This window comes from Podarcis muralis, chromosome 2, assembly GCF_964188315.1.
Source record: "Podarcis muralis chromosome 2, rPodMur119.hap1.1, whole genome shotgun sequence".
Classification (NCBI taxonomy): domain Eukaryota; kingdom Metazoa; phylum Chordata; class Lepidosauria; order Squamata; family Lacertidae; genus Podarcis; species Podarcis muralis.
In genome coordinates, this window is record NC_135656.1 from 19,939,192 (window position 1) to 19,961,380 (window position 22,189).

Genomic DNA, 22,189 nt, shown 5'->3' on the forward strand with positions numbered 1-22,189 from the left:
TGTCGCTAAGTTCACAGTTAGCATTGCTTGAATATTTTTGAGGAAGGAAATTCAAACATTCTGTTAAAGGAACTGTGTACAGTCGTACCTTGGATACTGAACGCCTTGGCTCCTGAACAAATTGGCTCCCGAACGATCGAAACCTGGAAGCGATTGTTCCGGTTTTCGAACATTCTTTTGGAAGCCGAACGTTCAATGGGGATTCTGCGGCTTCTGATTGGCTGCAGGAGCTTCCTGCAGCCAATCAGAAGCTGCGCTTTGGTTTCCGAACATTTTGGAAGTTGAACAGACTTTCGGAACAGATTCCATTTGACTTCCAAGGTACGAATGTATATGGATGACTTTAGCAGCAAGACTGACTATAGCTCGCTCCTAGCAATCATCCCAAGATCTTATTCATGGTCAGTGATCCCAATCTCTTTGGAGCAGTAATAGAAAAAAATGACCCATCAATTAAGATTTATACAAGAGCAAAAGATCCGAGATTCTTTCTATAGGCTTTGGCATGCTTTTCACTGAACATCCATAATTTTCAAGGCTCCCAGCAATTCATTCTTGGCAAAAATTCCTGATGGTTATGCCTGTTTCATGCACACTTGATGTATCTGAATTTCCGTGTGTGGACTGGTGCAAGGAGGAAGAAGGGAAATGTCAGTTAGCCATGAAACATGCATGAGAAACAGTTTCTAGTTACGTTATCGCTTTGGCATACTACTTCATTCTTTACTGAAAAACGCTAACCACCATCATCAATAAGAGAAGTCAGTGCAGGTTTTCCTGCCTTATTGCAGGATCAAGAATGCAGATGGGGCTCATTCTCTAGGGGGGTGGGTAATGCAGAGGCCAAAGTTGAGATGGAAATGGCAGCTAGGATGCAGATCCTTAGAGCAGATCTTTCCAAACTGTGTGTCATGAAATGTTAGTGTGTCGGCTGCAGTGTATAGGTGTGTCACACAAACTTTATCCATGCTCCTCCCGGGGCTGGAAAGGGACTATCGTATTTTTCGCTCCATAAGACGCACCTGACCATAAGACACATCTAGTTTTTAGAGGAGGAAAACAAGAAGAAGAAAATTCTGAACGAAACAGTGGATGTATGATTTTTGTGGTTCATGCTATGGCCACAGACATGTGATTTGATGGTGAGTTTGGGGTAGCTCAATGCAAAAATCCTGAGGATCCATGTGGATCTGTGCTTTGTAACCACATTTTTGCGCCATTGTGGCCCCATGAAACAGTGGATGCGTGATTTTTTGGGTGCAGGCTGTAGCCATGGACGTGCTATGTGATCTGATGGTGAAGTTGGGGTGACCCAATGCAAAAATCCTGAGGATCCATGGGCTTTTACCTCCCCCCTCCCAGGCAGCCTCCTTTATCGCTAGCCTCCCTTATCTCCCTCCCGATCGCTTGCCGACCAGCTGCTGTGCGGCTTCGTTTCAACACCCCCTTCCCTCTTTCTAAAAAAAAAGCACAATCTGCTTTTTGCCCCTGGGCAATTTGGCTCCAGGGACCACGCATTCACTCCATAAGACACACAGACATTTCCCCTTACTTTTTAGGAGGAAAAAAGTGCGTCCTATGGAGCGAAAAATACGGTATTTTAACCTCCGATTTTCTAGTAAAACTGAATTACTGCGTCGCGAAATGATGCACATCCAAAAAGTGTGCCACCAACATGAAAAGTTTGGGGAGCTCTGCCTTAGAGAGTGGAGAACGCCTATCCATGAAAAGCCATGGCGGAGTTGTTTTCAGGTGGAAACCTGAAAATTCGGTTTCTAAAGGAGATCGCACCGTTGCGGCAGGGAATGTTACATCTGCGTTGAGAAAATACACAGGGACTGCTGCACATAGCATGACATATCTGTACAAACCTCCTTTTTTAATATGGTGTCTTACTAGTCCACCGTTCCAGACACCAGAAAGGGGGACCTTCCAAAGGAAGTTAGAAGTCTATTATGCCTGCATAGGAAAACGAGCATGCTCACTGCTTACATGGCCATAATGCTCTGCATGCAGAATCTGGATTCCTTATTGCAGTACAGGAGCTTATTGGATTGTTCTCTCTGCCTAGGGTTGCATTCCACTACATTCATCTCTAGACAGGCAATGTATCTGGACTTCAAAGTCCATCCGTCCTAAATGTGTCACTGGAAAAAGTGGCATTGGGGATTTTTTTTTTTTAGGGGGGAGTCACTTCTTTTAAAGTAAGTGTGCCTAGAATCACAGCTGGAATGTCTTCCTTCATATCCTTAAGTAACTTGAATTATGCTATCTGCTGATTCATACTAAATATTTCTCCTGGGGGGGGTGTTATGTACTTTTCTCTGTATCCTGCAGAGAATATTGTAGGAATAGGAGAGATGGAATATTGATTTCCCTGTCTCACGAAGCATTTTATTTTTGTTTTAATCTTACTCTCTCCAGTATAGTGGTACCTCAGGTTACAGACGCTTCAGGTTACAGACTCCGCTAACCCAGAAATAGCACCTTGGGTTAAGAACTTTGCTTCAGGATGAGAACAGAAATCGTGCAGTGGCAGCAGCAGGAGGCCCCATTAGCTAAAGTGGTACCTCAGGTTAAGAACAGTTTCAGGTTAAGAACGGACCTCCAGAACAAATTAAGTTCTTAACCCGAGGTACCACTGTACAGGCATGGCATTTGGGGGGTGGGGAGAGATGGAGACAGCTTTATACCAAATCAGACCATTGGTCCATCTATTTCAACACTGTCTATTTACACTGATTGGCAGCCGCTCTTGTGGAATTGAGGACTTTCCTGGTCCCACTTGGAAATGCTGGGCATTGCACCTAGGAGCTGGCTTCTGCATGCAAACCCTCAGGTTCACAACAAACATACAAGCACGCGCGCACAAATATGAATTGTAGTGTTGGAAGGGACCCTGAGGGTCATCTAGTCCAACCCCCAGCAATGCAGGAATCCTGCCCACAGCCACCCCTGGGTGGGCTCAAAGCACCAAGGGGTCTTTCTCCCTCCCCTCCCCCCAATAAAATATTTGAGGAAGGCAGGGCTTCCAAAGTTGATGGGCACTGCCATTCAAACGGTGCATGTGCACGATGTCACGTGCACAATTATGTGGGGTGGGACTTTTATTCCAAGTTGGCACCCAGGCCAGATCATAGCTGTCAACTTTTCCCTTTTCTCGCGAGGAATCCTATTTGGAATAAGGGAATTTCCCTTTAAAAAAGGAAAACGTTGACAGCTATGGGTGTTCATCAGTATGCGGATGATACCCAGCTCTACCTCTCTTTTAAATCAGAACCAGTGAGGGCGGTGAAGGTCCTGTGTGAGTGTCTGGAGGCGGTTGGAGGATGGATGGCAGCTAACGGATTGAGGTTGAATCCTGACAAGACAGAAGTACTGTTTTGGGGGGACAGGAGGCGGGCAGGTGTGGAGGATTCCCTGGTCCTGAATGGGGTAACTGTGCCCCTGAAGGACCAGGTGCGCAGCCTGGGAGTCATTCTGGACTCACAGCTGTCCATGGAGGTGCAGGTCAAATCTGTGTCCAGGGCAGCTGTTTACCAGCTCCATCTGGTACGTAGGCTGAGACCCTATCTGCCTGTGGACTGTCTCGCCAGAGTGGTGCATGCTCTGGTTATCTCCCGCTTGGACTACTGCAATGCACTCTACGTGGGGCTACCTTTGAAGGTGACTCGGAAACTACAACTAATCCAGAATGCGACAGCTAGACTGGTGAATGGAGGCGGCTGCCGAGACCATATAACACCGGTCTTGAAAGACCTGCATAGGCTCCCAGTACGTTCCGAGCACAATTCAAAGTGTTGGTGCTGACCTTTAAAGCCCTAAACGGCCTCGGTCCAGTATACCTGAAGGAGCGTCTCCACCCCCATCATTCTGCCCGGACACTGAGGTCCAGCGCCGAGGGCCTTCTGACAGTTCCCTCATTGCGAGAAGCAAAGCTACAGGGAACCAGGCAGAGGGCCTTCTCGGTAGTGGCACCCACCCTGTGGAACGCCCTTCCAGCAGATGTCAAAGCGATAAACAACTACCTGACATTCAGAAGACATCTTAAGGCAGCCCTGTTTAGGGAAGTTTTTAACGTGTGATATTTTACTGTATTTTTGGTTTTTATGGAAGCCGCCCAAGAGTGGCTGGGGAGGCCCAGCCAGATGGGTGGGGTATAAATAATAAATTATTATTATTATTATTATTATTATTATTATTATTATTATTATTACTATGGGCCAGATGGTCTCAGACGTTAATAACAGCTGGGTGAAGGCAGTCCCTTAAGTTGCAAACTCCTAGCACGCTCTCTCTCTCTCTCTCTGCGTGTGTGTACCTGCAACACAAACCGAAAGGATTGCTAACAAGCACGACCCTAAACCCATTTGCTCAGAAGCATGTTCCGCTGAGGCCAGCCGGGCTCGTATGCTCAAATGCGGGAACTTCACCCCCAACGAAACTCAAGTTTCCGCGGCGGGCGTAGTTTCTTGCTCTTTGCAGCGAGCCACGCATTCCCAACCACAGCCCCCACCACGCATCATCCCCATTGCTTGCACGCCACAGACCCCTGATGGAAGCTTTGCTAGTGGCTACCTCTAAAAGGTCCGTATAGTCAAAGCTATGGTTTCCCCAGATGTATGGAAGTGAGAGCTGGACCATAAAGAAGGCTGGTCGCCGAAGAATGGATGCTTTTGAATTATGGTGCTGGAGGAGACTCTTGAGAGTCCCATGGACTGCAAGAAGATCAAACCTATCCATTCTGAAGGAAATCAGCCCTGAGTGCTCACTGGAAGGACAGATCCTGAAGCTGAGACTTTGGCCACCTCATGAGAAGAGAAGACTCCCTGGAAAAGACCCTGATGTTGGGAAAGATGGAGGGCACAAGGAGAAGGGGACGACGGAGGACGAGATGGTTGGACAGTGTTCTCGAAGTTACCAGCATGAGTTTGACCAAACTGCGGGAGGCAGTGGAAGACAGGAGCGCCTGGCGTGCTCTGGTCTATGGGGTCACAAGGAGTCGGACACGACTAAACGACAACAGCCTCTAAAAACTCTTGGCGCCGCCCACTTTCCCTTTTGGAATCTTCGCGCCCCCGCCCCGTTTTGATGCCGCCGAAAGGATACAATGAGGGGGCCGGGGCGCTTAGCAACAGCCTGCGGGGTGGGGGGGGGGGGGGAGGCGTGGCTTCCGCGCTAACTGCCAACTGTTGCCCAAGGTGGGAGTCGGAGGGTTTGGCTGGCTCCTGAGCGCGGGGTGAGCGAGCGGCGAAGGAGGAGGAGCAGGAGAAAGAGAGAGAGAGAGAGAGGCTGGTCTTGCTCTCTCGCCCAGCTACGGCCGACGGGCTCCTTCCTCTTCCCGGCGGCTGGGGGAGCGCAAGGCATCGCCTGGATCCGCCGCTGAGCCAGGTAAGGGGAAAGGATGGAGGCGGAAAGAAGGAAATGAATTGGATGCTGCTGCAAAGAGACGCTGGACGGAAAGAAAGGAGCGGGGACTTGGGGTCTTTCCTTGCAAAGTTTTTTTGGGGGGGTCTAACAATTGCGGGGGGGGGAGGGATCTGCTTTCTTTCCAATGGGGAACCCCCTTATGAAGCCTGGGGTGCGTCTCCAGTCCGGTTGGCCACTGCTTGGGGAATCAGTTGTCTATAAGCAATCTGCTTCTTACTAATGTCACCCCTCCTCTCCCCCCCCTCCGCGCAACCCCGTTTTCTTCTCCATGCAAGGGAGGAGTGGGCGATCGGCGGAATCGCTTCCTTGCCCGCCCCCCTCCTCTCTCCTTCCTCAACCCTCGTTCCTCCCCGGGAACCTCGAGATACCATCAAAGCGAAATTCTAGCAGGAGAGAGAGAGAGAGAGATCTTTCTTTGTTAGGTCTGGCAACGGCTACTTCTTTTTTTTTCCTCCTCCTCCTCCTTCTTCTTCTTCTTCTTCTTCTTCTTCTTCTTCTTCTTCTTCTTCTTCTTCTTCTTCTTCTTCTTTTTGCACTCTAGCGCGGGGTGGGAGCCCGTCCACTGCAGCAAGCAGGCAAGTAGATTATCCATATAATTCCCGCAGATTTCACGTTGTTTTTATTTTTAGGTCCGGGGAGAGCGGGCAAGGCTGGCTGGCTCGCTCCTCGGAGGAAGGGCAGTCGGGAGGCGGCGTGGGTGGGCGCTGGAGGGCGCCGGATCCATGACCTTTCCAGGTTGCGCGTTGCGGTGCGCGGGGCTGCTGCTGTTCCGCCGGATTCCCTGGGAAAGGACCCGAGTCAGGATCGAGGCGTCCCCGGCGCATCAGCCTAGCCAGCTTGGTGCATTATGTTCTCTTGTCTCTCTCTCTCTCTCTCCCCCCCCCCCCTTCATGAATGTCGGGCTTGTGAGAGCCGCAAGCCTGGATCCAGCTTCAGTGCTCTCTGTAAGATTTTGTCTTGGGGACCGATTCTGACGCAGGGAATCGGGAAATGAAAAATCAGATCGCTGGCTTCCTGTGATGCGCCTTTGATTACGCAAGCGTCTTACTGCCCAGTTTTGAGGAGATCTCCGAATCGGTGTGCCGCACCGAAAAGCATAGATGAGGCTATAAGCAAGGTGGTGCCCTCCGGAGGTTGCTGGGACTACAAATCCCATCATCCCTGCCCGTCCACCATTCTGTCCTGGGTTGGTGGGAGTTGGGAGTCCAGGCAACATCTGGTTACCATGCAATGTGGCTAGATAGCTCAGTTGGTGGAGCATGAGACTCAGGGTTGTGGGTTTGAGGCGCACCTTGGGCAAAAGACTCCTGCATTGCTGCGGGTTCGACTAGATGAACCTCGTGGTTCCTTCCAGCTCAACGATTCTATGATCTGTGGGCAGGTAGTTGAGTTCAGGATGTTATGTTTTGCTGCCAGTGGTTACATTTGTGCTGGGCACCCTGTAATGCGTGCCCAAGGAGTGTGTTGTTGATTAAGTCTTTCCCAATGAAAAATGAAAGACTTCTTGTTTGCATGTTTAGTGGCAATCTGGATAGTTGCCAGAGAAACCCCAGTATTCTCTTCTACATCATGGTAAATCATTTCTGTTGCAATACAAAATACCCCTCCATAAATTCCTGACTCATTTGCTTGTCACAGCAGCTCTGAGATAGAGAGCAACATCACTAGGGATTTCCCCGTGAATCTGGGTCGCCAAACTCAACATGGTAGCCCAGTGTATTCCAGTGGCTTTTTATGGTGGATCTGCATCTTCATATCATGATGGGAGTGGTTTGTCATGGCTCCTTTGAGCAGAGAAATCTTTTGACTCTCGAAATGTGCAAACTATGCATGAACGTGGATGGCAACCTCAGGACAGCTAAGTGAGATTGTAGTACACTGCACAAACAAGCAAGGTGTGAAATTGTATTTGCTGTGCTTATTCCCAAAACATCTGTTTCCGCAAGCCGAGGACCGCAATATTTTAACGTCAAGTTTGCCATTTGGCTGATCTGGCCAGGTCTGTGTTTTGCAGTTGCCGCCATATGGGTATTCTTGAGAAGGCAGAGTTTCTCAGCAATTCTATATGCTTCCACTTAAAAAAAGGGGGGGGGGTGTTTGCTAGTAGCGGAGAGAATCTGAAAAGTCTGGCCAACTTGTGGTTGAGCACTTTTTCGTGACTGCTCCTAAAAATGGAAAGTTTGATTCATTGTTGGCCATTTGTTTTATAATTTTCTGATATATTATGCCTTTACATTTTTTTAAGGAAGTGGTGGTTTATAAATATTTGCAAAAAAAATTAAGTTATAAGAAGCTGCTATACTGAGTTGAGCTAGTGGCTGCAACTGCCTGCTGGGCATGTTCAGTGCATCTCTGCTGTTCACTAAACTGTCCCAGCACAAAAAAAGTGTTAGATGCCTTTAGCTCTTCTTCTGTATAATCTACAGGTGCTGCCAGTAGACATTTGCTGTCTTAAAACAATGTTGGCATGGCGTACGTGGGGTAGACTAGTTTGGAATAGGTTTTTTAATTGTACTTGAGGGTACCCCCTGGATTCCTTGAGAGGTTGGGATTCCCCAGTGGGAAGATAAGTGATGGCAGACATGCTTCTTTGAAGAAACCAGCATTCAACCATTCTTGATCTTCCTGTCTAGTGTCCTGCCACTGGGTATGCCCCAAGGAATTAAAACTATATTCCCCATGGGCAGTGTCCAAAATTAGCCAGGCACATTTTGTGACTGGTGCAACCAGTCTGGTAAGTTTCGCCATTTCTGCCTATTCCCTATGTTTTTGTATCCATCCTTCCTTTGCTGGGCCTGTTTTAATGTGTTGTCAACTGCTTTGAGATTTTTCCCTTTAAAATATAAAGCGGCGTAGAAATGGAAATGAACTTCATTGGGAGGAAATGGCTTCGAGACATTATGTGGTGGCAACTGTAACAAAGGTTTAAGGCGGTATTTGGCGATTAGCTTATATATCCGTGTTTCTAACACTGCCCATGGGTGATGATCAAAAGTGCAAGTAGATAAATAGGTACCGCTCCAGCGGGAAGGTAAACGGTGTTTCCGTGTGCTGCTCTGGTTCGCCAGAAGTGGCTTAGTCATGCTGGCCACATGATCCGGAAGCTGTATGCCAGCTCCCTCGGCCTATAGAGCGAGATGAGTGCCGCAACCCCAGAGTCGGTCACGACTGGACCTAATGGTCAGGGGCCCCTTTACCTTTACCTTTACTTGCTTCAGCTAACACACTTTCTTAGCCTGGTTCCCTCCAGGTGTTGTTAGACTACAGTTCCCCATAGTGTTCGCCAGCATGACCAATGGTCTGCCATAAGGTGAGTCCACCAAAACTTGGAAGGCACCAGGTTGGGGAAAGCTGAGCGAGACTGTCCCCTGCCCATCACAGGACAACCAGCCATCAACAGGCAGAACCTGCCTCTCACCACCCCCACCAAAAAAACAACAACCCCAAGGACCTTCCATTACTACTAACTGCCCTGTTGCAAGGAAGATCTGGTGCTGACGCATATGGTTGTTTTCCTTTAGAGTGTGTTGTTCCTTTATCTATCACATTTTGTGTATGTTGTAAGTCACTAGTCAACAAGCAGGACCTAAATCTAATTGATCAAGCCCATCAGAGGTGACCAGCATTTGTATCGGCAGCCACAATGCTCCTCTGGTCCCAGAATCCTCTGTGTTGTGCAGGGATCCCTTGCATGCAACTCAGTAGGAGATGGATTCCCCGAAACAAGGAGGGTTTGGTGTTGGTGAACGAAAGTTTATCTGTTGCTGCTCAGAAACCTTGGGAACTTCCTACCTTGGCAGTTGTTCGACGTTAACCCATGTCTGTGGTTCAGCTTCCTGTTGCACTCGTAATTCAAACGAAACACATCTCAGATTGAGCGTTGAAATGAGACGTTTTAGTTCCCCGTCCTCCTCTCTCTTTTTTAGTGGAAATATCACATTTCGCGAGAGGCTGCGAGGGTGTTATGTTTCGGCTCTTTTCCTTCTTTTTGCAAAAAACCTGGGCCTATTGTTCAAAGTGGAATTGCAGTACATTCCCTTAGGGAGGCTCAAGAGGCATGATTTGTTTTGGTTTGGGGTTTTTGCTTGCTTGTGCCACTGTTGCTCACATTTGGGATCTAGAATTCACAACTGTCGCTCACAGTCTGCCGGATCAGATTGGCTCACCATGACCGCAGTGAGTTTTTACCTTCCCTAGTGACATATGCAGTGTCACTAGGGAAGTGACACTGCATATGTCACTAGGGAAGGTAAAATTCCCTAGTGACACATACCCCTAAAAATGTTTAGGGGTACTCTCATTTTGACTCAAGAAAATCACCATTCGGGGGAAATAAAATCGGGAAAAATAAATACAGTAAACGGACAAAAGTGCAAAGATTCGCAAAATGTTTTGGGGTATACGTCCCTTCGTCCCCCCAGAAAAAAAGCACTGGACACATGCCATAGCTTTATTGCTTTACCAGCCGTCCCACAACCTGTGGCTGATACTACTACTACTACTAATAATAATAATAATAATAATAATAATAATTTATTATTTATACCCCACCCATCTGGCTGAGTCTCCCCAGCCACTCTGGGCGGCTCCCAATCAAATATTAAAAACAGTACAGCATTAAATATTAAAAGCTTCCCTAAACAGGGCTGCCTTCAGATGTCTTTTAAAATAGGATAGCTGCTTATTTCCTTCACATCTGAAAGGAGGGTGTTCCACAGGCTGGGCACCACTACCAAGAAGGCCCTCTGTCTGGTTCCCTGTAACCTCACTTCTTGCAATGAGGGAACCGACAGAAGGCCTATAATGATGCACATTATAGTCCAAAAACTCAGGAGGCCACCAAGTTTAGGGAAGGCTGATTTTAACCACCTAGATCTAGTTTACTTCTACATGTGTTTCCTGTTTTATAGCGTGGCTGGAGACATGTGCTTTGTGTCTTGGGCAACTCACTTAAACTTGCCCACTAGGCTATGTTCAAGGAAGCTGCCTCCAACATGGGCATGAAAATACTTTCAATTCCCAACTCCATAGGCTTTTTACATGTCAATACTCAATTCTTCCCATCCGTAGCTAAGATGCAACCAGAGCCACAAGGAATAAATGATTACTAGAGGGTGGAACATACCTCCTTGTATGTGTTGAACTGCTTTTGCCTTTCCTGGTGGGTTGGGTGGAGACTGAGGAAGTTTTGTTGGCAGTTTGAATCTGCGCGACGGGGTGAGCTCCCGTTGCTCTGTCTCAGCTCCTGCCAACCTAGCAGTTTGAAAGCACACCAGTGCAAGTAGATAAATAGGTACCGTTGTGGCAGGAAGGTAAACGGTGTTTTCATGTGCTCTGGTTTCTGTCACAGTGTTCCGTTGGGCCAGAAGCGGTTTAGTCATGCTGGCCACATGACCCGGAAGGCTGTCTGTGGACTAACGCCGGCTCTCATGGCTTGAAAATGAGATGAGCTCCGCAACCCCACAGTTGTCTTTGACTGGACTTAACTGTCTGGGGTCCTTTACCTTTAGACCCTTTAAACTACATCATCCGTGCTTGCCAAACATGGATCATACAAATGGCACAGGGACCAGATTAGGAGCAGAATCTATTTCTGGCAGGTGGGTTTCATAGAGTTAAGATGCAGAATGGACCTGAGGTTCTTTACCATGTTTCTCCAGTATGCTGTATTTTGACCCTCCTTGTTTGTTCAAACTATGCCCTGCATAGGTGTCTTCTGGCCTAAATAAAACAATAGAAATAATTCACAGAGCTTACCTTTCCCGCCCCGACCTGGCCACAGTGATCCATGCGACGGTCATCTCCAGGCTTGACTACTGTAATTCACTCTACGCGGGGCTGCCCTTGAAGCTGTCCCAGAAACTCCAGCAGGTGCAGAATGCTGCAGCGAGGCTCCTCACGGGGTCTCTGCCATGGGAGCATATTCACCCAGTGCTTTTCAAGCTGCACTGGCTCCCGGTGGAGTACAGGGTCAGATTTAAGGTGTTGCTTTTGACCTTTAAAGCCCTTCACAGCCTAGGACCCTCGTACCTACGGGACCGCCTCTCCTGGTATGCCCCACGGAGAGCCTCAAGGTCCATAAATAGCAACACCCTAGTGGTCCCGGGCCCTAAGGAAATTAGATTGGCTTCAACCAGAGCCAGGGCCTTTTCAACTCTGGCTCCGGCCTGGTGGAACGCTCTGCCTCATGAGACCAGGGCCCTGCAGGATCTGATTTCTTTCCGCAGGGCCTGTAAGACAGAGTTGTTCCGCCTGGCCTTTGGCTTGGAGCCAATTTGATTCCCTCCCTCTCTTTCTTTTTTCTTTTCCTTCTCCTCCTGCAATGAGGCTACATTTTAATGTTTCAATATTTTAATGTTGTATTTTTAATTTTGTTTTTAAGTTGTAATCATTTAACTTGTTTTTATTATTGCTTGTAAGCCACTCTGAGCCCGGCCTTGGCTGGGGAGGGCGGGGTATAAATAAAAATTATTATTATTATTATTATTATTATTATTATTTAAAAAATCTCAATCATAGCAGCAGCATTCACCCACAATGCTCACTTTGCAGTTATAGCTTTCATTCTCTCTGCAAAGCTTTAAGGCCAGAACAGCTCTGAGCCTCTGGAACAGCTATGGTCAAGGACCTGTTCTCCACTATGCAGTTGTACCTTGGATCTCAAACGCCTTGGCTCCCAAACGATTGAAACCCGAAAGTGAGTGTTCCAGTTTTTGAACGATTTTCGGAAGCCAAACATCCGGTGTGGCTTCCGATTGGCTGCAGGAGCATCCTTCAGCCAATCAGAAGCCACACCTTGGTTTTTGAATGGTTCCAGGAGTCGAATGGACTCCTGGAACACATTCTGCTTGAGAACCAAGGTACAACTGTAGTTGCCTTTCTCTGCTATGGCATGGACACCTGGAGGAGGCTTGCTGTGGAGAACATTGCCCACAACTGGGCTCGTATGGGAGCTGGCTTTCTCTGAAGCATGTTGGTCCCAAGTCATAAAGAGCTTTCAAAGCAAGAACCAGCACTTAGAATTGAAGCTGGAAGGCTGGCTCATAACCAATGTCTACAAGAAAGAGGGGATATGTTCTGTCTCTCCCGAGAGGTGGGCAGCCATATTCTAATAGGCTCTATGTAGTCAGATCATGCCTGGTTGCTGCAGTGAGTTTGAAAATTCATGGCATAAATCCAGTAGATGTTGCTTGTTCCTTAGTCAGCTGGCTAGTTCAGCTAATTATTAACCTGAGGTCAGACCTGGGAGGTCAGTTGAACTGCAGATATTTCTCTGACTGCTTCAGTCTTTCCCCTCATGTGATCTTTCCTGTATATCTGCTCTTACAGTCATGACAGATCAAATTAGACGTGAGGGTGGCAACCTATGTTTGGAAACATTTCTGCCCGAATCATGTAGAGTGGGATCTGATTCTTCATATCCAAAAGAGGCACAGGTTGAAGGGAACCAAAACCTTTGACTGCACTTGCTTCCAGGGTCTTCTAGCCCAGCTGTACTGATTTCTGGTACTGGATCCAGGCTTGGAGAAAAAGTTTGAGCAGCAGAGACCACAGAGAGATAAGATGGAGAAGGACTTGGCTCTCTTTAAATCTGACTCTCCACTTCACTGCAGTTGTTTTCCCTGGTCACTTATAATTTAACTGCTGGTGTTACACCAACGCTGACCCTTGATTCAACGTTCACAATTACTAGAGCTATGAGAGACCTGAGAGAAGTATCATAGTGGATACATATTTCAAGAAAGTCCAAAATAGTGGTAGAACAAGCTTGTGCGAAGTAACAAAAATTCCCAAACAAATCTTAAAACATTGTATCCCACTTTTGAACAGAGAGAAACTTGTGGTGAAATTCTATGTAGAGTTCTTGCCCTGTTGTTCGCTACAATAATAATGCATACAGTGGTCCCTCGGGTTACAGATGCTTCAGGTTACAGATGCTTCAGGTTACAGACTCCCCTAACCCAGAAATAGTACCTCGGGTTAAGAACTTTGCTTCAGGATGAGAACAGAAATTGTGGTCCGGCGGCACGGCGGCAGCAGGAGGCCCCATTAGCTAAAGTGGTGCTTCAGGTTAAGAACAGTTTCAGGTTAAGAACGGACCTCCAGAATGAATTAAGTTCTTAACCTGAGGTACCATTGTGTTTGGTGCAGACAGAATACTTACGTATGACTAGTTTTAACCATGGTATGTTGACTTGCAGTGCAACCCTAAGCATGTCTACTCAGAAGAAAGCCCCATTGAGTTCAGTGAGACTTATTCACAGGTAAATGTGAATAGTACAAGGTGTGACTGGAATGTTCGGTGAATGGTCACAGGAATCGAACAGCGAGAAATATTTGAACATACAATTGGCATCAGAAACCCACGAAATGCGCACAGTTGTATACAGAGATGAAGCTGTAACTCGAAAGACAGCGTATGAGTGGTTTAAGCATTTCCATGAAGGGTTGCAAACCATCAAAGGGTTGCAAACCATCAAAGGGTTGCAAACCATCTGGCAGACTGTTGACGGGCAGAACGGCGGCAAATGTCGACAGAGTTTGTGAGTTATTGATGCAGAATCGGCGTTTGTCCATCCAAATGATGGCGGAAGAATTGCATATTCCATGTGAAATCGTTACTGAGGTTACTGAGTTGTCCCACCCTCCATATTCTCCCGCTCTGGCCCCACCGGATTTCTTTCTTTTTCCAAAACTGAAATCTGCACTGAAAGGGCACAGATTTCCCAACATTTCACACGTCCAAGCTGCTGTGATGAGGGAGCTGAAAGCAGTACGAAAAGAGGACTTCTCCAGAAGTTTCCAACAGTTCTACGGAAGTTGTCAACGGTGCATTGTATCAGAGGGGGCCTACTTTGAAGGCCTGTAGGTTTTCCCAGTAGTGATGTATGGAAGTGAGAGCTGGACCATAAAGAAGGCTGATCGCCGAAGAATTGATGCTTTTGAATTAAGGTGCTGGAGGAGACTCTTGAGAGTCCCATGGACTGCAAGAAGATCAAACCTATCCATTCTGAAGGAAATCAGCCCTGAGTGCTCACTGGAAGGACAGATCGTGAAGCTGAGGCTCCAATACTTTGGCCATCTCATGAGAAGAGAAGACTCCCTGGAAAAGACCCTGATGTTGGAAAAGATGAAGGGTGCAAGGAGAAGGGGACGACAGAGGACGAGATGGTTGGACAGTGTTCTCGAAGATACCAGCATGAGTTTGACCAAACTGCGGGAGGCAGTGGAAGACAGGAGTGCCTGGCGTGCTCTGGTCCATGGGGTCACGAAGAGTCGGACATGACTAAACAACTAAACAACAAGGCCTGTATGTTCGAATATTTCTTGTTGTCCTATTTCTGTGACCATTCACCAAACTTTCTGGTCACACCTTGTATATTGCAGCCTCAGTCCTGGTTAGGACCCCCAATTTGCAGTGCAATAGGAACTTTGAAAACTGCCTTACCCCAAGGCGGACCCATAGTCATCAAGCTCACTATTGTCTACACCACAGTCTCCCACAACTCCTACCTGGAGATGCTGAAGGTTGAACCTCGGAGCTTCTGCTAGCCAGGCAGATGCTCTGCCACTGACCCACAAATCATGTTGCACTTTTGCAGCGGTGACCCTGCTCGCCAGAAGTCGTGTCCAGGAAGGCAGCACTCACTAATACTACTGTGGCGATCAAACAGGGCCCCCAGACGTTTGACGGTCTACTGATCCCTGTGCCAGCACTGTGATTGCCTCTTCGCTGCCACCAACCCGTTTTTCCTCACGGGTAATCATGGAGTCCAGACAGTTGTTAACATTAACAAATAATCAAGTTTATTTATAGGCATGAACAAACTTATGGTTTCAGTTAATCTTTCTTAGCAGTTTCTTATCCTAGTTCCGTAACTGTTCTATGCGTTCCTAACAACTTCAAACTGATTATTCCAACTATCTGACTCCACCTAACAATTCCTCTCACTCCCTCACCACACAACTCGACCAACCCACAGACTTAACCTCCCTCTTCCTTCTCCAACTCCCAACTCTCAACTGACTTTCACACAGCTTCACTCTCACTCTAACTCCTCCTATCAGTTTCCATTGGCCAATCACATCACACTCATTTTTGACCCTTTCCTTATGACCCACCTAGGAGGCAAACGCCACAACTACCTTCTTGTCACATTGCAACCAAAGAGTCTGGGGAGACAGAGAAACCCTGAACCATGGTTAATGCCAACCATGGTTTGGTCAAATCATTTCAAACCATGGTTTTCTATCCTTCTATGCAGCCAATCTTTAGCTGTGGCTTAGCTACTGTGACCTGTTTTAGTCACACTTAAAGGAAACAATCCATGGCTAAGCATTATGTCTCCATAGGGGCCGAGTAGTAGACACACTCAGTGAAGTTTCCTCCCATTGCAACTTCCTGGCGTGTGATCACCATATGTTCTTAACCGTACAGTACAAGTCACAAGATGTGGCCTCAATGGAAAGCATGCACTGGATTTCAGAGCAATTGCATGTGTTACCACTATCAATTGTAGCAAATCCAACCAGTTGTATGGTTTCAAGTTGCTCACAACTTGGCACCAGGTGTCACGAATCTTTTGCATGCGCTTTCTGTCTTCTTTCTGTTTGTTGCCCTGAACTATTCAAGATATCTATTTATTTGCTCTGTCTGTTTGTTGTGGCGCAAAGAGAGCTCCTGTTTCCTGACCAGCTATAATCTTCTTTGTTTAGCTGTAATGTTTTCTTTATGTTTTTTCGTTTGAGAGCAGAGGACAAAATGCATTGCTCTTTCTAACAGCAACAGAAATGTGCTATAATGTTAAATTGCCCATTCATTCATCGGGCTAATTAGCAGCTAAATTAACTGGTGGAATTGACTCCCCACCCCCATTTTCTGAATAACAATGCACAGTCCTGACTCCTGATAGAATATTGACTCAGTTACATAATTTGACATGGGTCACTGCTGAGCTAAGTATGATCTAAGCAGTATTCTGTCCAAACATTGAGCCATCTTTAGCTGTCTGGCTGTTTTAAATTTGGAAATGACAGCCTTTGTTTTGAAAAGGATAGCCTTGTTCTGCTCTGGTATTAAAGGAAGCCTCTAGCAATTGGTCTCACAGAAGCGCAGCATCGCAGGCTGCTAATGTTTACCAGTGTGAGAGCTATTTGCAGAAATCTTCATGTGTTTGGTAAGCGCAAGACATGTTTAAGGCATCCCTTTAAAAAAATCACAACAGTAACTAAGACTGCAGCCCCACAGTCAACAGAGGAAGCCCCATTGAACTCTGTGGAGCTTGCTGCTGAGCTTTTACAAATTAATTAAATTTATTAGTTGCATGTTACCTGAAGGTTTCAAAGTGATCTACAGCAATGCACACAAAATACCATAGGGCAGGCATGTCCAACTCCTAAGAGACTGAGATCTACTGCCACTATTAAAAAAAACTGGCAGTAATCTACCCTTTGGATTGACCAAAGTTGTTGAGCTTTTTTGGGGGAGCCAGAGTTCTTGGGGAGCCAAACGAACAATAAGGATCACGCGATTGACCAGGGATGCCCCCGATCGACCGGTAGATCGTGACCAACCAGTTGGGCATGCCTGCCATAATAGAAGGAAAACGGGGGGGGGGGGTGTCTACAATGTATCAATATATCAGCTAATATAACATTTATGAAAAAATAAACACAACATAAAAGGTAAAGGGACCCCTGACCATTAGGTCCAGTCGTGGCCGACTCTGGGGTTGCGGCGCTCATCTCGTTTTATTGGCCGAGGGAGCCGGCGTACAGCTTCCGGGTCATGTGGCCAGCATGACTAAGCCACTTCTGGCGAACCAGAGCAGCGCACGAAAACGCTGTTTACCTTCCCGCCAGAGCGATACCTATTTATCTACTTGCATTTGACATGCTTTCAAACTTCTAGGTTGGCAGGAACTGGGACCGAACAACGGGAGTTCACCCCGTCGCGGGGATTCAAACCGCTGACCTTCTGATCGGCAAGTCCTAGGCTCTGTGGTTTAACCCACAGCGCCACCCATGTCCCTAGAAAACACAACATACCTGCCAATAAAAAAACAACATTAACTATACAGTGGAACCTGGGTTCTCGAACTTAATCCGTTTTGGAAGTCCATTCAACTCCCAAAACTGAGGCGCGGCTTCCGATTGGCTGCAGGAGCTTCCTGCACTCAAGCGGAAGCCACGTTGGACATTTGGCTTCCCAAAAACATTCGAAAACCGGAACAATTACTTCTGGGTTTTCGGCGTTTGGGAGCCGATTTGTTCGTTCAACTAAGCTGTTCGAGAACCAACGTTCCGCTGTACTAAACAAAGAATACTCTCACCCACCAATTATCAGATAAGCAATTATTCCACTTCTCCCACTTTTAACCCCCCTACCCTAGCCAAAAGTCTGGTATCATACAATTGTAGAGTTGGAAGGGACCCCAAGGGTCATCTAGTCCTACCCCCTGCGATGCAGGAATCTAAACTCAAGCATCCATGACAGATGACTTAAAAACCTCCAAGGAAGGAGAGTCTACAACAGGCTTCCTCAACCTTGGCCCTCCAGATGTTTTTGGCCTTCAACTCCCATGATCCCTAGCTAGCAGGACCAGTGGTCAGGGATGATGGGAATTGTAGTCTCAATATATCTGGAGGGCCAAGGTTGAGGAAGCCTGGTCTACAACCTCCCAAGGGCCAGCTGTTGCAAAGAATCAGTTTGTGGGTCCATCCTCCTCCAAAGATGGTCCAGCATCTCTCTTCTCCCCTTCAGAGGGGAGCAGGAGTAAGGCAAAGCAGGAAGATGGTAGCAAAGGATTTACCTGCTTTGCAGTTGGTCTGGGTACCGCTCCTTTCCTGGGGGCTCATGCATAGTGTTACACGATGACACCCAAGTAGCAAAATCTGAGCTGGTTCATTGCGTGAGGTTTAACTAATAGGATGCACGAATAGTGCGAACGGGGAAAGTGTGTTCCTTTTGCTTTGCTAAGAGATACACATTCGTTTCAACAGACATTTCACATGGGACGTTCTCACTCTTTTCGTCTTACATGGGATAGACCTGAAAAAATGCTGTCAATCAAAATGCTTCCCAATCAATTTGACTGACCGGTTACTGCACCGCAGCCTTAACCTTTATTTTTAAAGCCTCTTTCAGATGCATATTCTTTATCTCAAAGAGTTAAAAAGATGTCGGTGAAAAGTTGTTGGGGTAACTAATTCCTCCTGTCCTGTACTCCTGATCATGAAGCATTGGAAACATTGAGTGTGGATCATTACTAACCAAATAATTTGGAAACAGCAAGACTTCCCAAGAGAGGATATGTGTTTTTTTAAGAAAGCTTTTAATGCTGAAATGCATATTCTAGGCTGAACAGCGTGGCAGATCAAGACAGAAGTGTGGGCAGTTTTGCCATCAAGTTATCTAATTTCTCCTGCTTATAATAAACCATCCTCTTTGGACATATGACCTTTTATCTTATCACATTTTGGAAACACCCTTTTGGTTTTTAAGCTGGAGCCTCTGTTAGTCAGAGTTCTCCTAATTTATATTTAGCAGAGAACTTCTCTTTCATTTTTAGTCTTGTTTCAATTGGCACTCCTTCCCTTTTAACCTGGAGGGTCCCCTCCTCCCTGCTAGCATGCTTTTGTCAATTTCCACACTTATCTGTGGTGTCACAAGAAAGACAAAAAAACCAGAGGCTTTTACAAGCATGAACTTGAAGCTTGTAAATGAGATGTTAATTGTTTCCCTGCCTTGGGAACTTGCGAGTGGGTTAATTGCTTTACATTTTAAGGCTCCTCTGAGCATTGGCAACCCATCTTTCTGCAATATCCTTTGTGCGGAGGCAGAAAAATATCCCAGATAATTTGTATCTCCTTAAAGGCAGCTATCTTGGTTTTAAAAACAGATGATGAAATTTGTTGATCATACGAATGACTGTGTAGTGTTGTACTGTTGGATGTGGTGCCTTGACTGCCATCTGCAAGGGCCTCTTTTCCTTGAAAATGTGCCGTCCCAAAAAGGTGCCCTGTTTTTTTCATTAGGTCAGGGGTCTGCAACCTTTAAGACAAAAAGAGCCACTTGGACCCGTTTCCGAAGGAAAAAAACTGGGAGCCGCAAAACTCGTCATTATAAAAATAACTTTTTTTGTCACTTTTTATTATTTCTTTCTTTGACCCCCCAGAATTACTCCTCCTCATAGAAATGAACGTTAAATTAACAAGTTACCTTTTTTGTGTGTGTGTGTTCTTCACTCCCCTTCAAAACAGTGACCAGCGTACATGCCCCCTTTCAATGCAGTGACCAGCGTACTGGTGAAATCAGGGGTATTTTAGGATCACATTTCTGCCACAGTGGTAAGATTTGTTCTGTGCCATGGTGATGGTTGTTTTCCAGCACTTAGGGTGCTTTTTCCATGGCTGTTACTAAGGTTACTTCTGCCGCATTCTGGAAGGAAAAATCCAACAGGTTTGGCGTAGGTGTTAAAGCATGTTAAGTGTGAGTTATTGTGTTTACGATTCAAAGAAGATATACCAGGGGTGAAATTTTAGGCAGGGAAGAGGACTGGTTGGTGCCCTTCATTGTGTTTTGTCTCTGCATGTGATCAATACACAAGACGTAACCGGCTGTACTTTTGAATAAATAAGGTATAATATTCATTGTGTCTAACTATAGATTTCAATGGAAGTCTCATAAAGCTCAACGAGAAAAGCAGAAGACCCAGTGGATCAGTTCATTCTCTAGTCAGTTCATGTATAAGGTCCATACATGTATAAGTATCTATTCCACCTGTCTGTTCATAGAGTCCAATAATCCACATGAAGAGTTGTTACAGTTCCACAGAATCTAAGACAAGGATTTCCAGAATATTAGCCTTGTTTTGCCATCCTAGGCTTCATCATTATAACAGGCTCTAGGTAATGCGAATAAACTATTATCCTGTAATATTACATATGGTATATACAATTATTTAGGGTTTTTTATATTAATTTTGCTGTAAAAAATGTGTGAGATTACGATATTGTATTTATTCTCATTACCTGGAGCCTGTTCTACTGATGAAGCCTAGGATGGTGAAACAAGGCTAATATTCCGGTGAAGCAAGTGTTTGTTGTGTGTGTGGATGCCTTTTCCATGGCTGGAATGTACAGTGATGAGTCTTGCATCCATTGCCCCGCCTACTTTTGCCTCTGGTCCCGCCCACCACTACTAGCATGTGACTCTTGGGTTGAGAGAGGTGCATGGTGACTTATTTCCAAATATATATCCAGGTATGAAGGTTTTTACTTGTTTTCTTCTTGTAAGATCAAGGATCGGAACATAAAGGATCAGGTGGAAAATAGGGTTCAGTATGGCAGATCAGCACTAGAGACGTGGGTGTTGCTGTGGTAGAAACCACTGAGCATTGGCTTGCCGATCAGAAGGTCAGCGGTTCGAATCCCTGCAACGGGGCTTCTGTTGTTCGGTCCCAGCTTCTGCCCGCCTAGCAATTTGAAAGCACGCCAAGTGCAAGTAGATAAATAGGTACCACTCTGGCGGGAAGGTAAACGGCGTTTCTGTGTGCTGCTCTGGTTCACCAGAAGTGGCTTAGTCATGTTGGCCACATGACCCAGAAGCTGTCTGTGGACAAACGCCGGCTCCCTCGGCCTATAGAGCGAGATGAGTGCTGCAACCCCAGAGTCATCCGCGACTGGACCTAATGGTCAGGGGTACCTTTACCTTTATGGCAGATCAGCAAGCCAGTTTGCAAAATATTTTCTCCTTTTGAAGTATCATCATTTTAGTGAATATCAATCCCATTTTCAGCAGGCTGATAAAAATGTTGTAAGGTGCTTTTGTCTTTTCTTTTCGCCTAGGAGAACAGGAGTATTTCATTACTTTCTCTTATTTTCAGGGACTTGGCGTTAGCGCTGTCCTAATTATTGTCTTAAGGACGCGGGTGGCGCTGTGGGTAAAAGCCTCAGCGCCTAGGGCTTGCCGATCGAAAGGTCGGCGGTTCGAATCCCTGCGGCGGGGCGCGCTCCCGTTGCTCGGTCCCAGCGCCTGCCAACCTAGCAGTTCGAAAGCACCTCCGGGTGCAAGTAGATAAATAGGGACCGCTTACTAGCGGGAAGGTAAATGGCGTTTCCGTGTGCGGCTCTGGCTCGCCAGAGCAGCGATGTCATGCTGGCCACGTGACCTGGAAGTGTCTCCGGACAGCGCTGGCCCCTGGCCTCTTAAGTGAGATGGGCGCACAACCCTAGAGTCTGTCAAGACTGGCCCGTACGGGCAGGGGTACCTTTACCTTTACCTTTTAATTATTGTCTTCTGGCAAGATACTTGGAGGTGCTTTTAACGAGTGTTCAAGTGTGTCAACATACCCTAGAGTTCTCCAGTCTTCACCTCTGTCCCCTGGGTTTTGAGAAATCACTAATTGGACTATGTGTGTAAATGCCTCTTGAGTGAATATGTATTTGTAGGCACACAAGATACCTGTGTGTTGATTCCCCTTCACAACAACATCCTATCCAGGCAATAATACCCTATTGAATTCAGGAGTGGTAGCTGTACTATAAATCCAGCCACTTGTGTTGTGGGAACGTAACCCCCACGTTAGTTAGGAGTCACCTGTACAAGTAGGACCTGCAACAAAAAATGTGGCAAAGTAGAGGAGTCCTCTTGCTTAGGGTTCTATTCAGCCAGCCACCCCCTTTCCCAGGATACTCCATTCCACCCCCCCCCCACTCCCCAACAATTTGCATTCTGTGCCCAGTGAACAGTCTCAAC

At 46.6% G+C, this 22,189-nt stretch overlaps 1 protein-coding gene across 5 annotated transcripts in view; it reads left to right on the plus strand.

Annotated features, from left to right (window-relative positions):
• The window catches only part of RAB11FIP4 (RAB11 family interacting protein 4), a 211,044-nt gene that overhangs the window by 155,311 nt on the left and 33,544 nt on the right, over nt 1-22,189 (plus strand). The window contains exon 1 of one of the 5 annotated variants that reach the window (XM_028711415.2): nt 5,203-5,391. The exons of 3 other annotated variants lie outside the window; for them this stretch is intronic. The gene's annotated coding sequence lies outside the window, so the exon portion shown is untranslated. Of the gene's footprint in view, nt 1-5,202; nt 5,392-5,933; nt 6,006-22,189 lie in introns of those variants that run through there. One more of the 5 variants, XM_028711426.2, reaches the window with a different exon arrangement.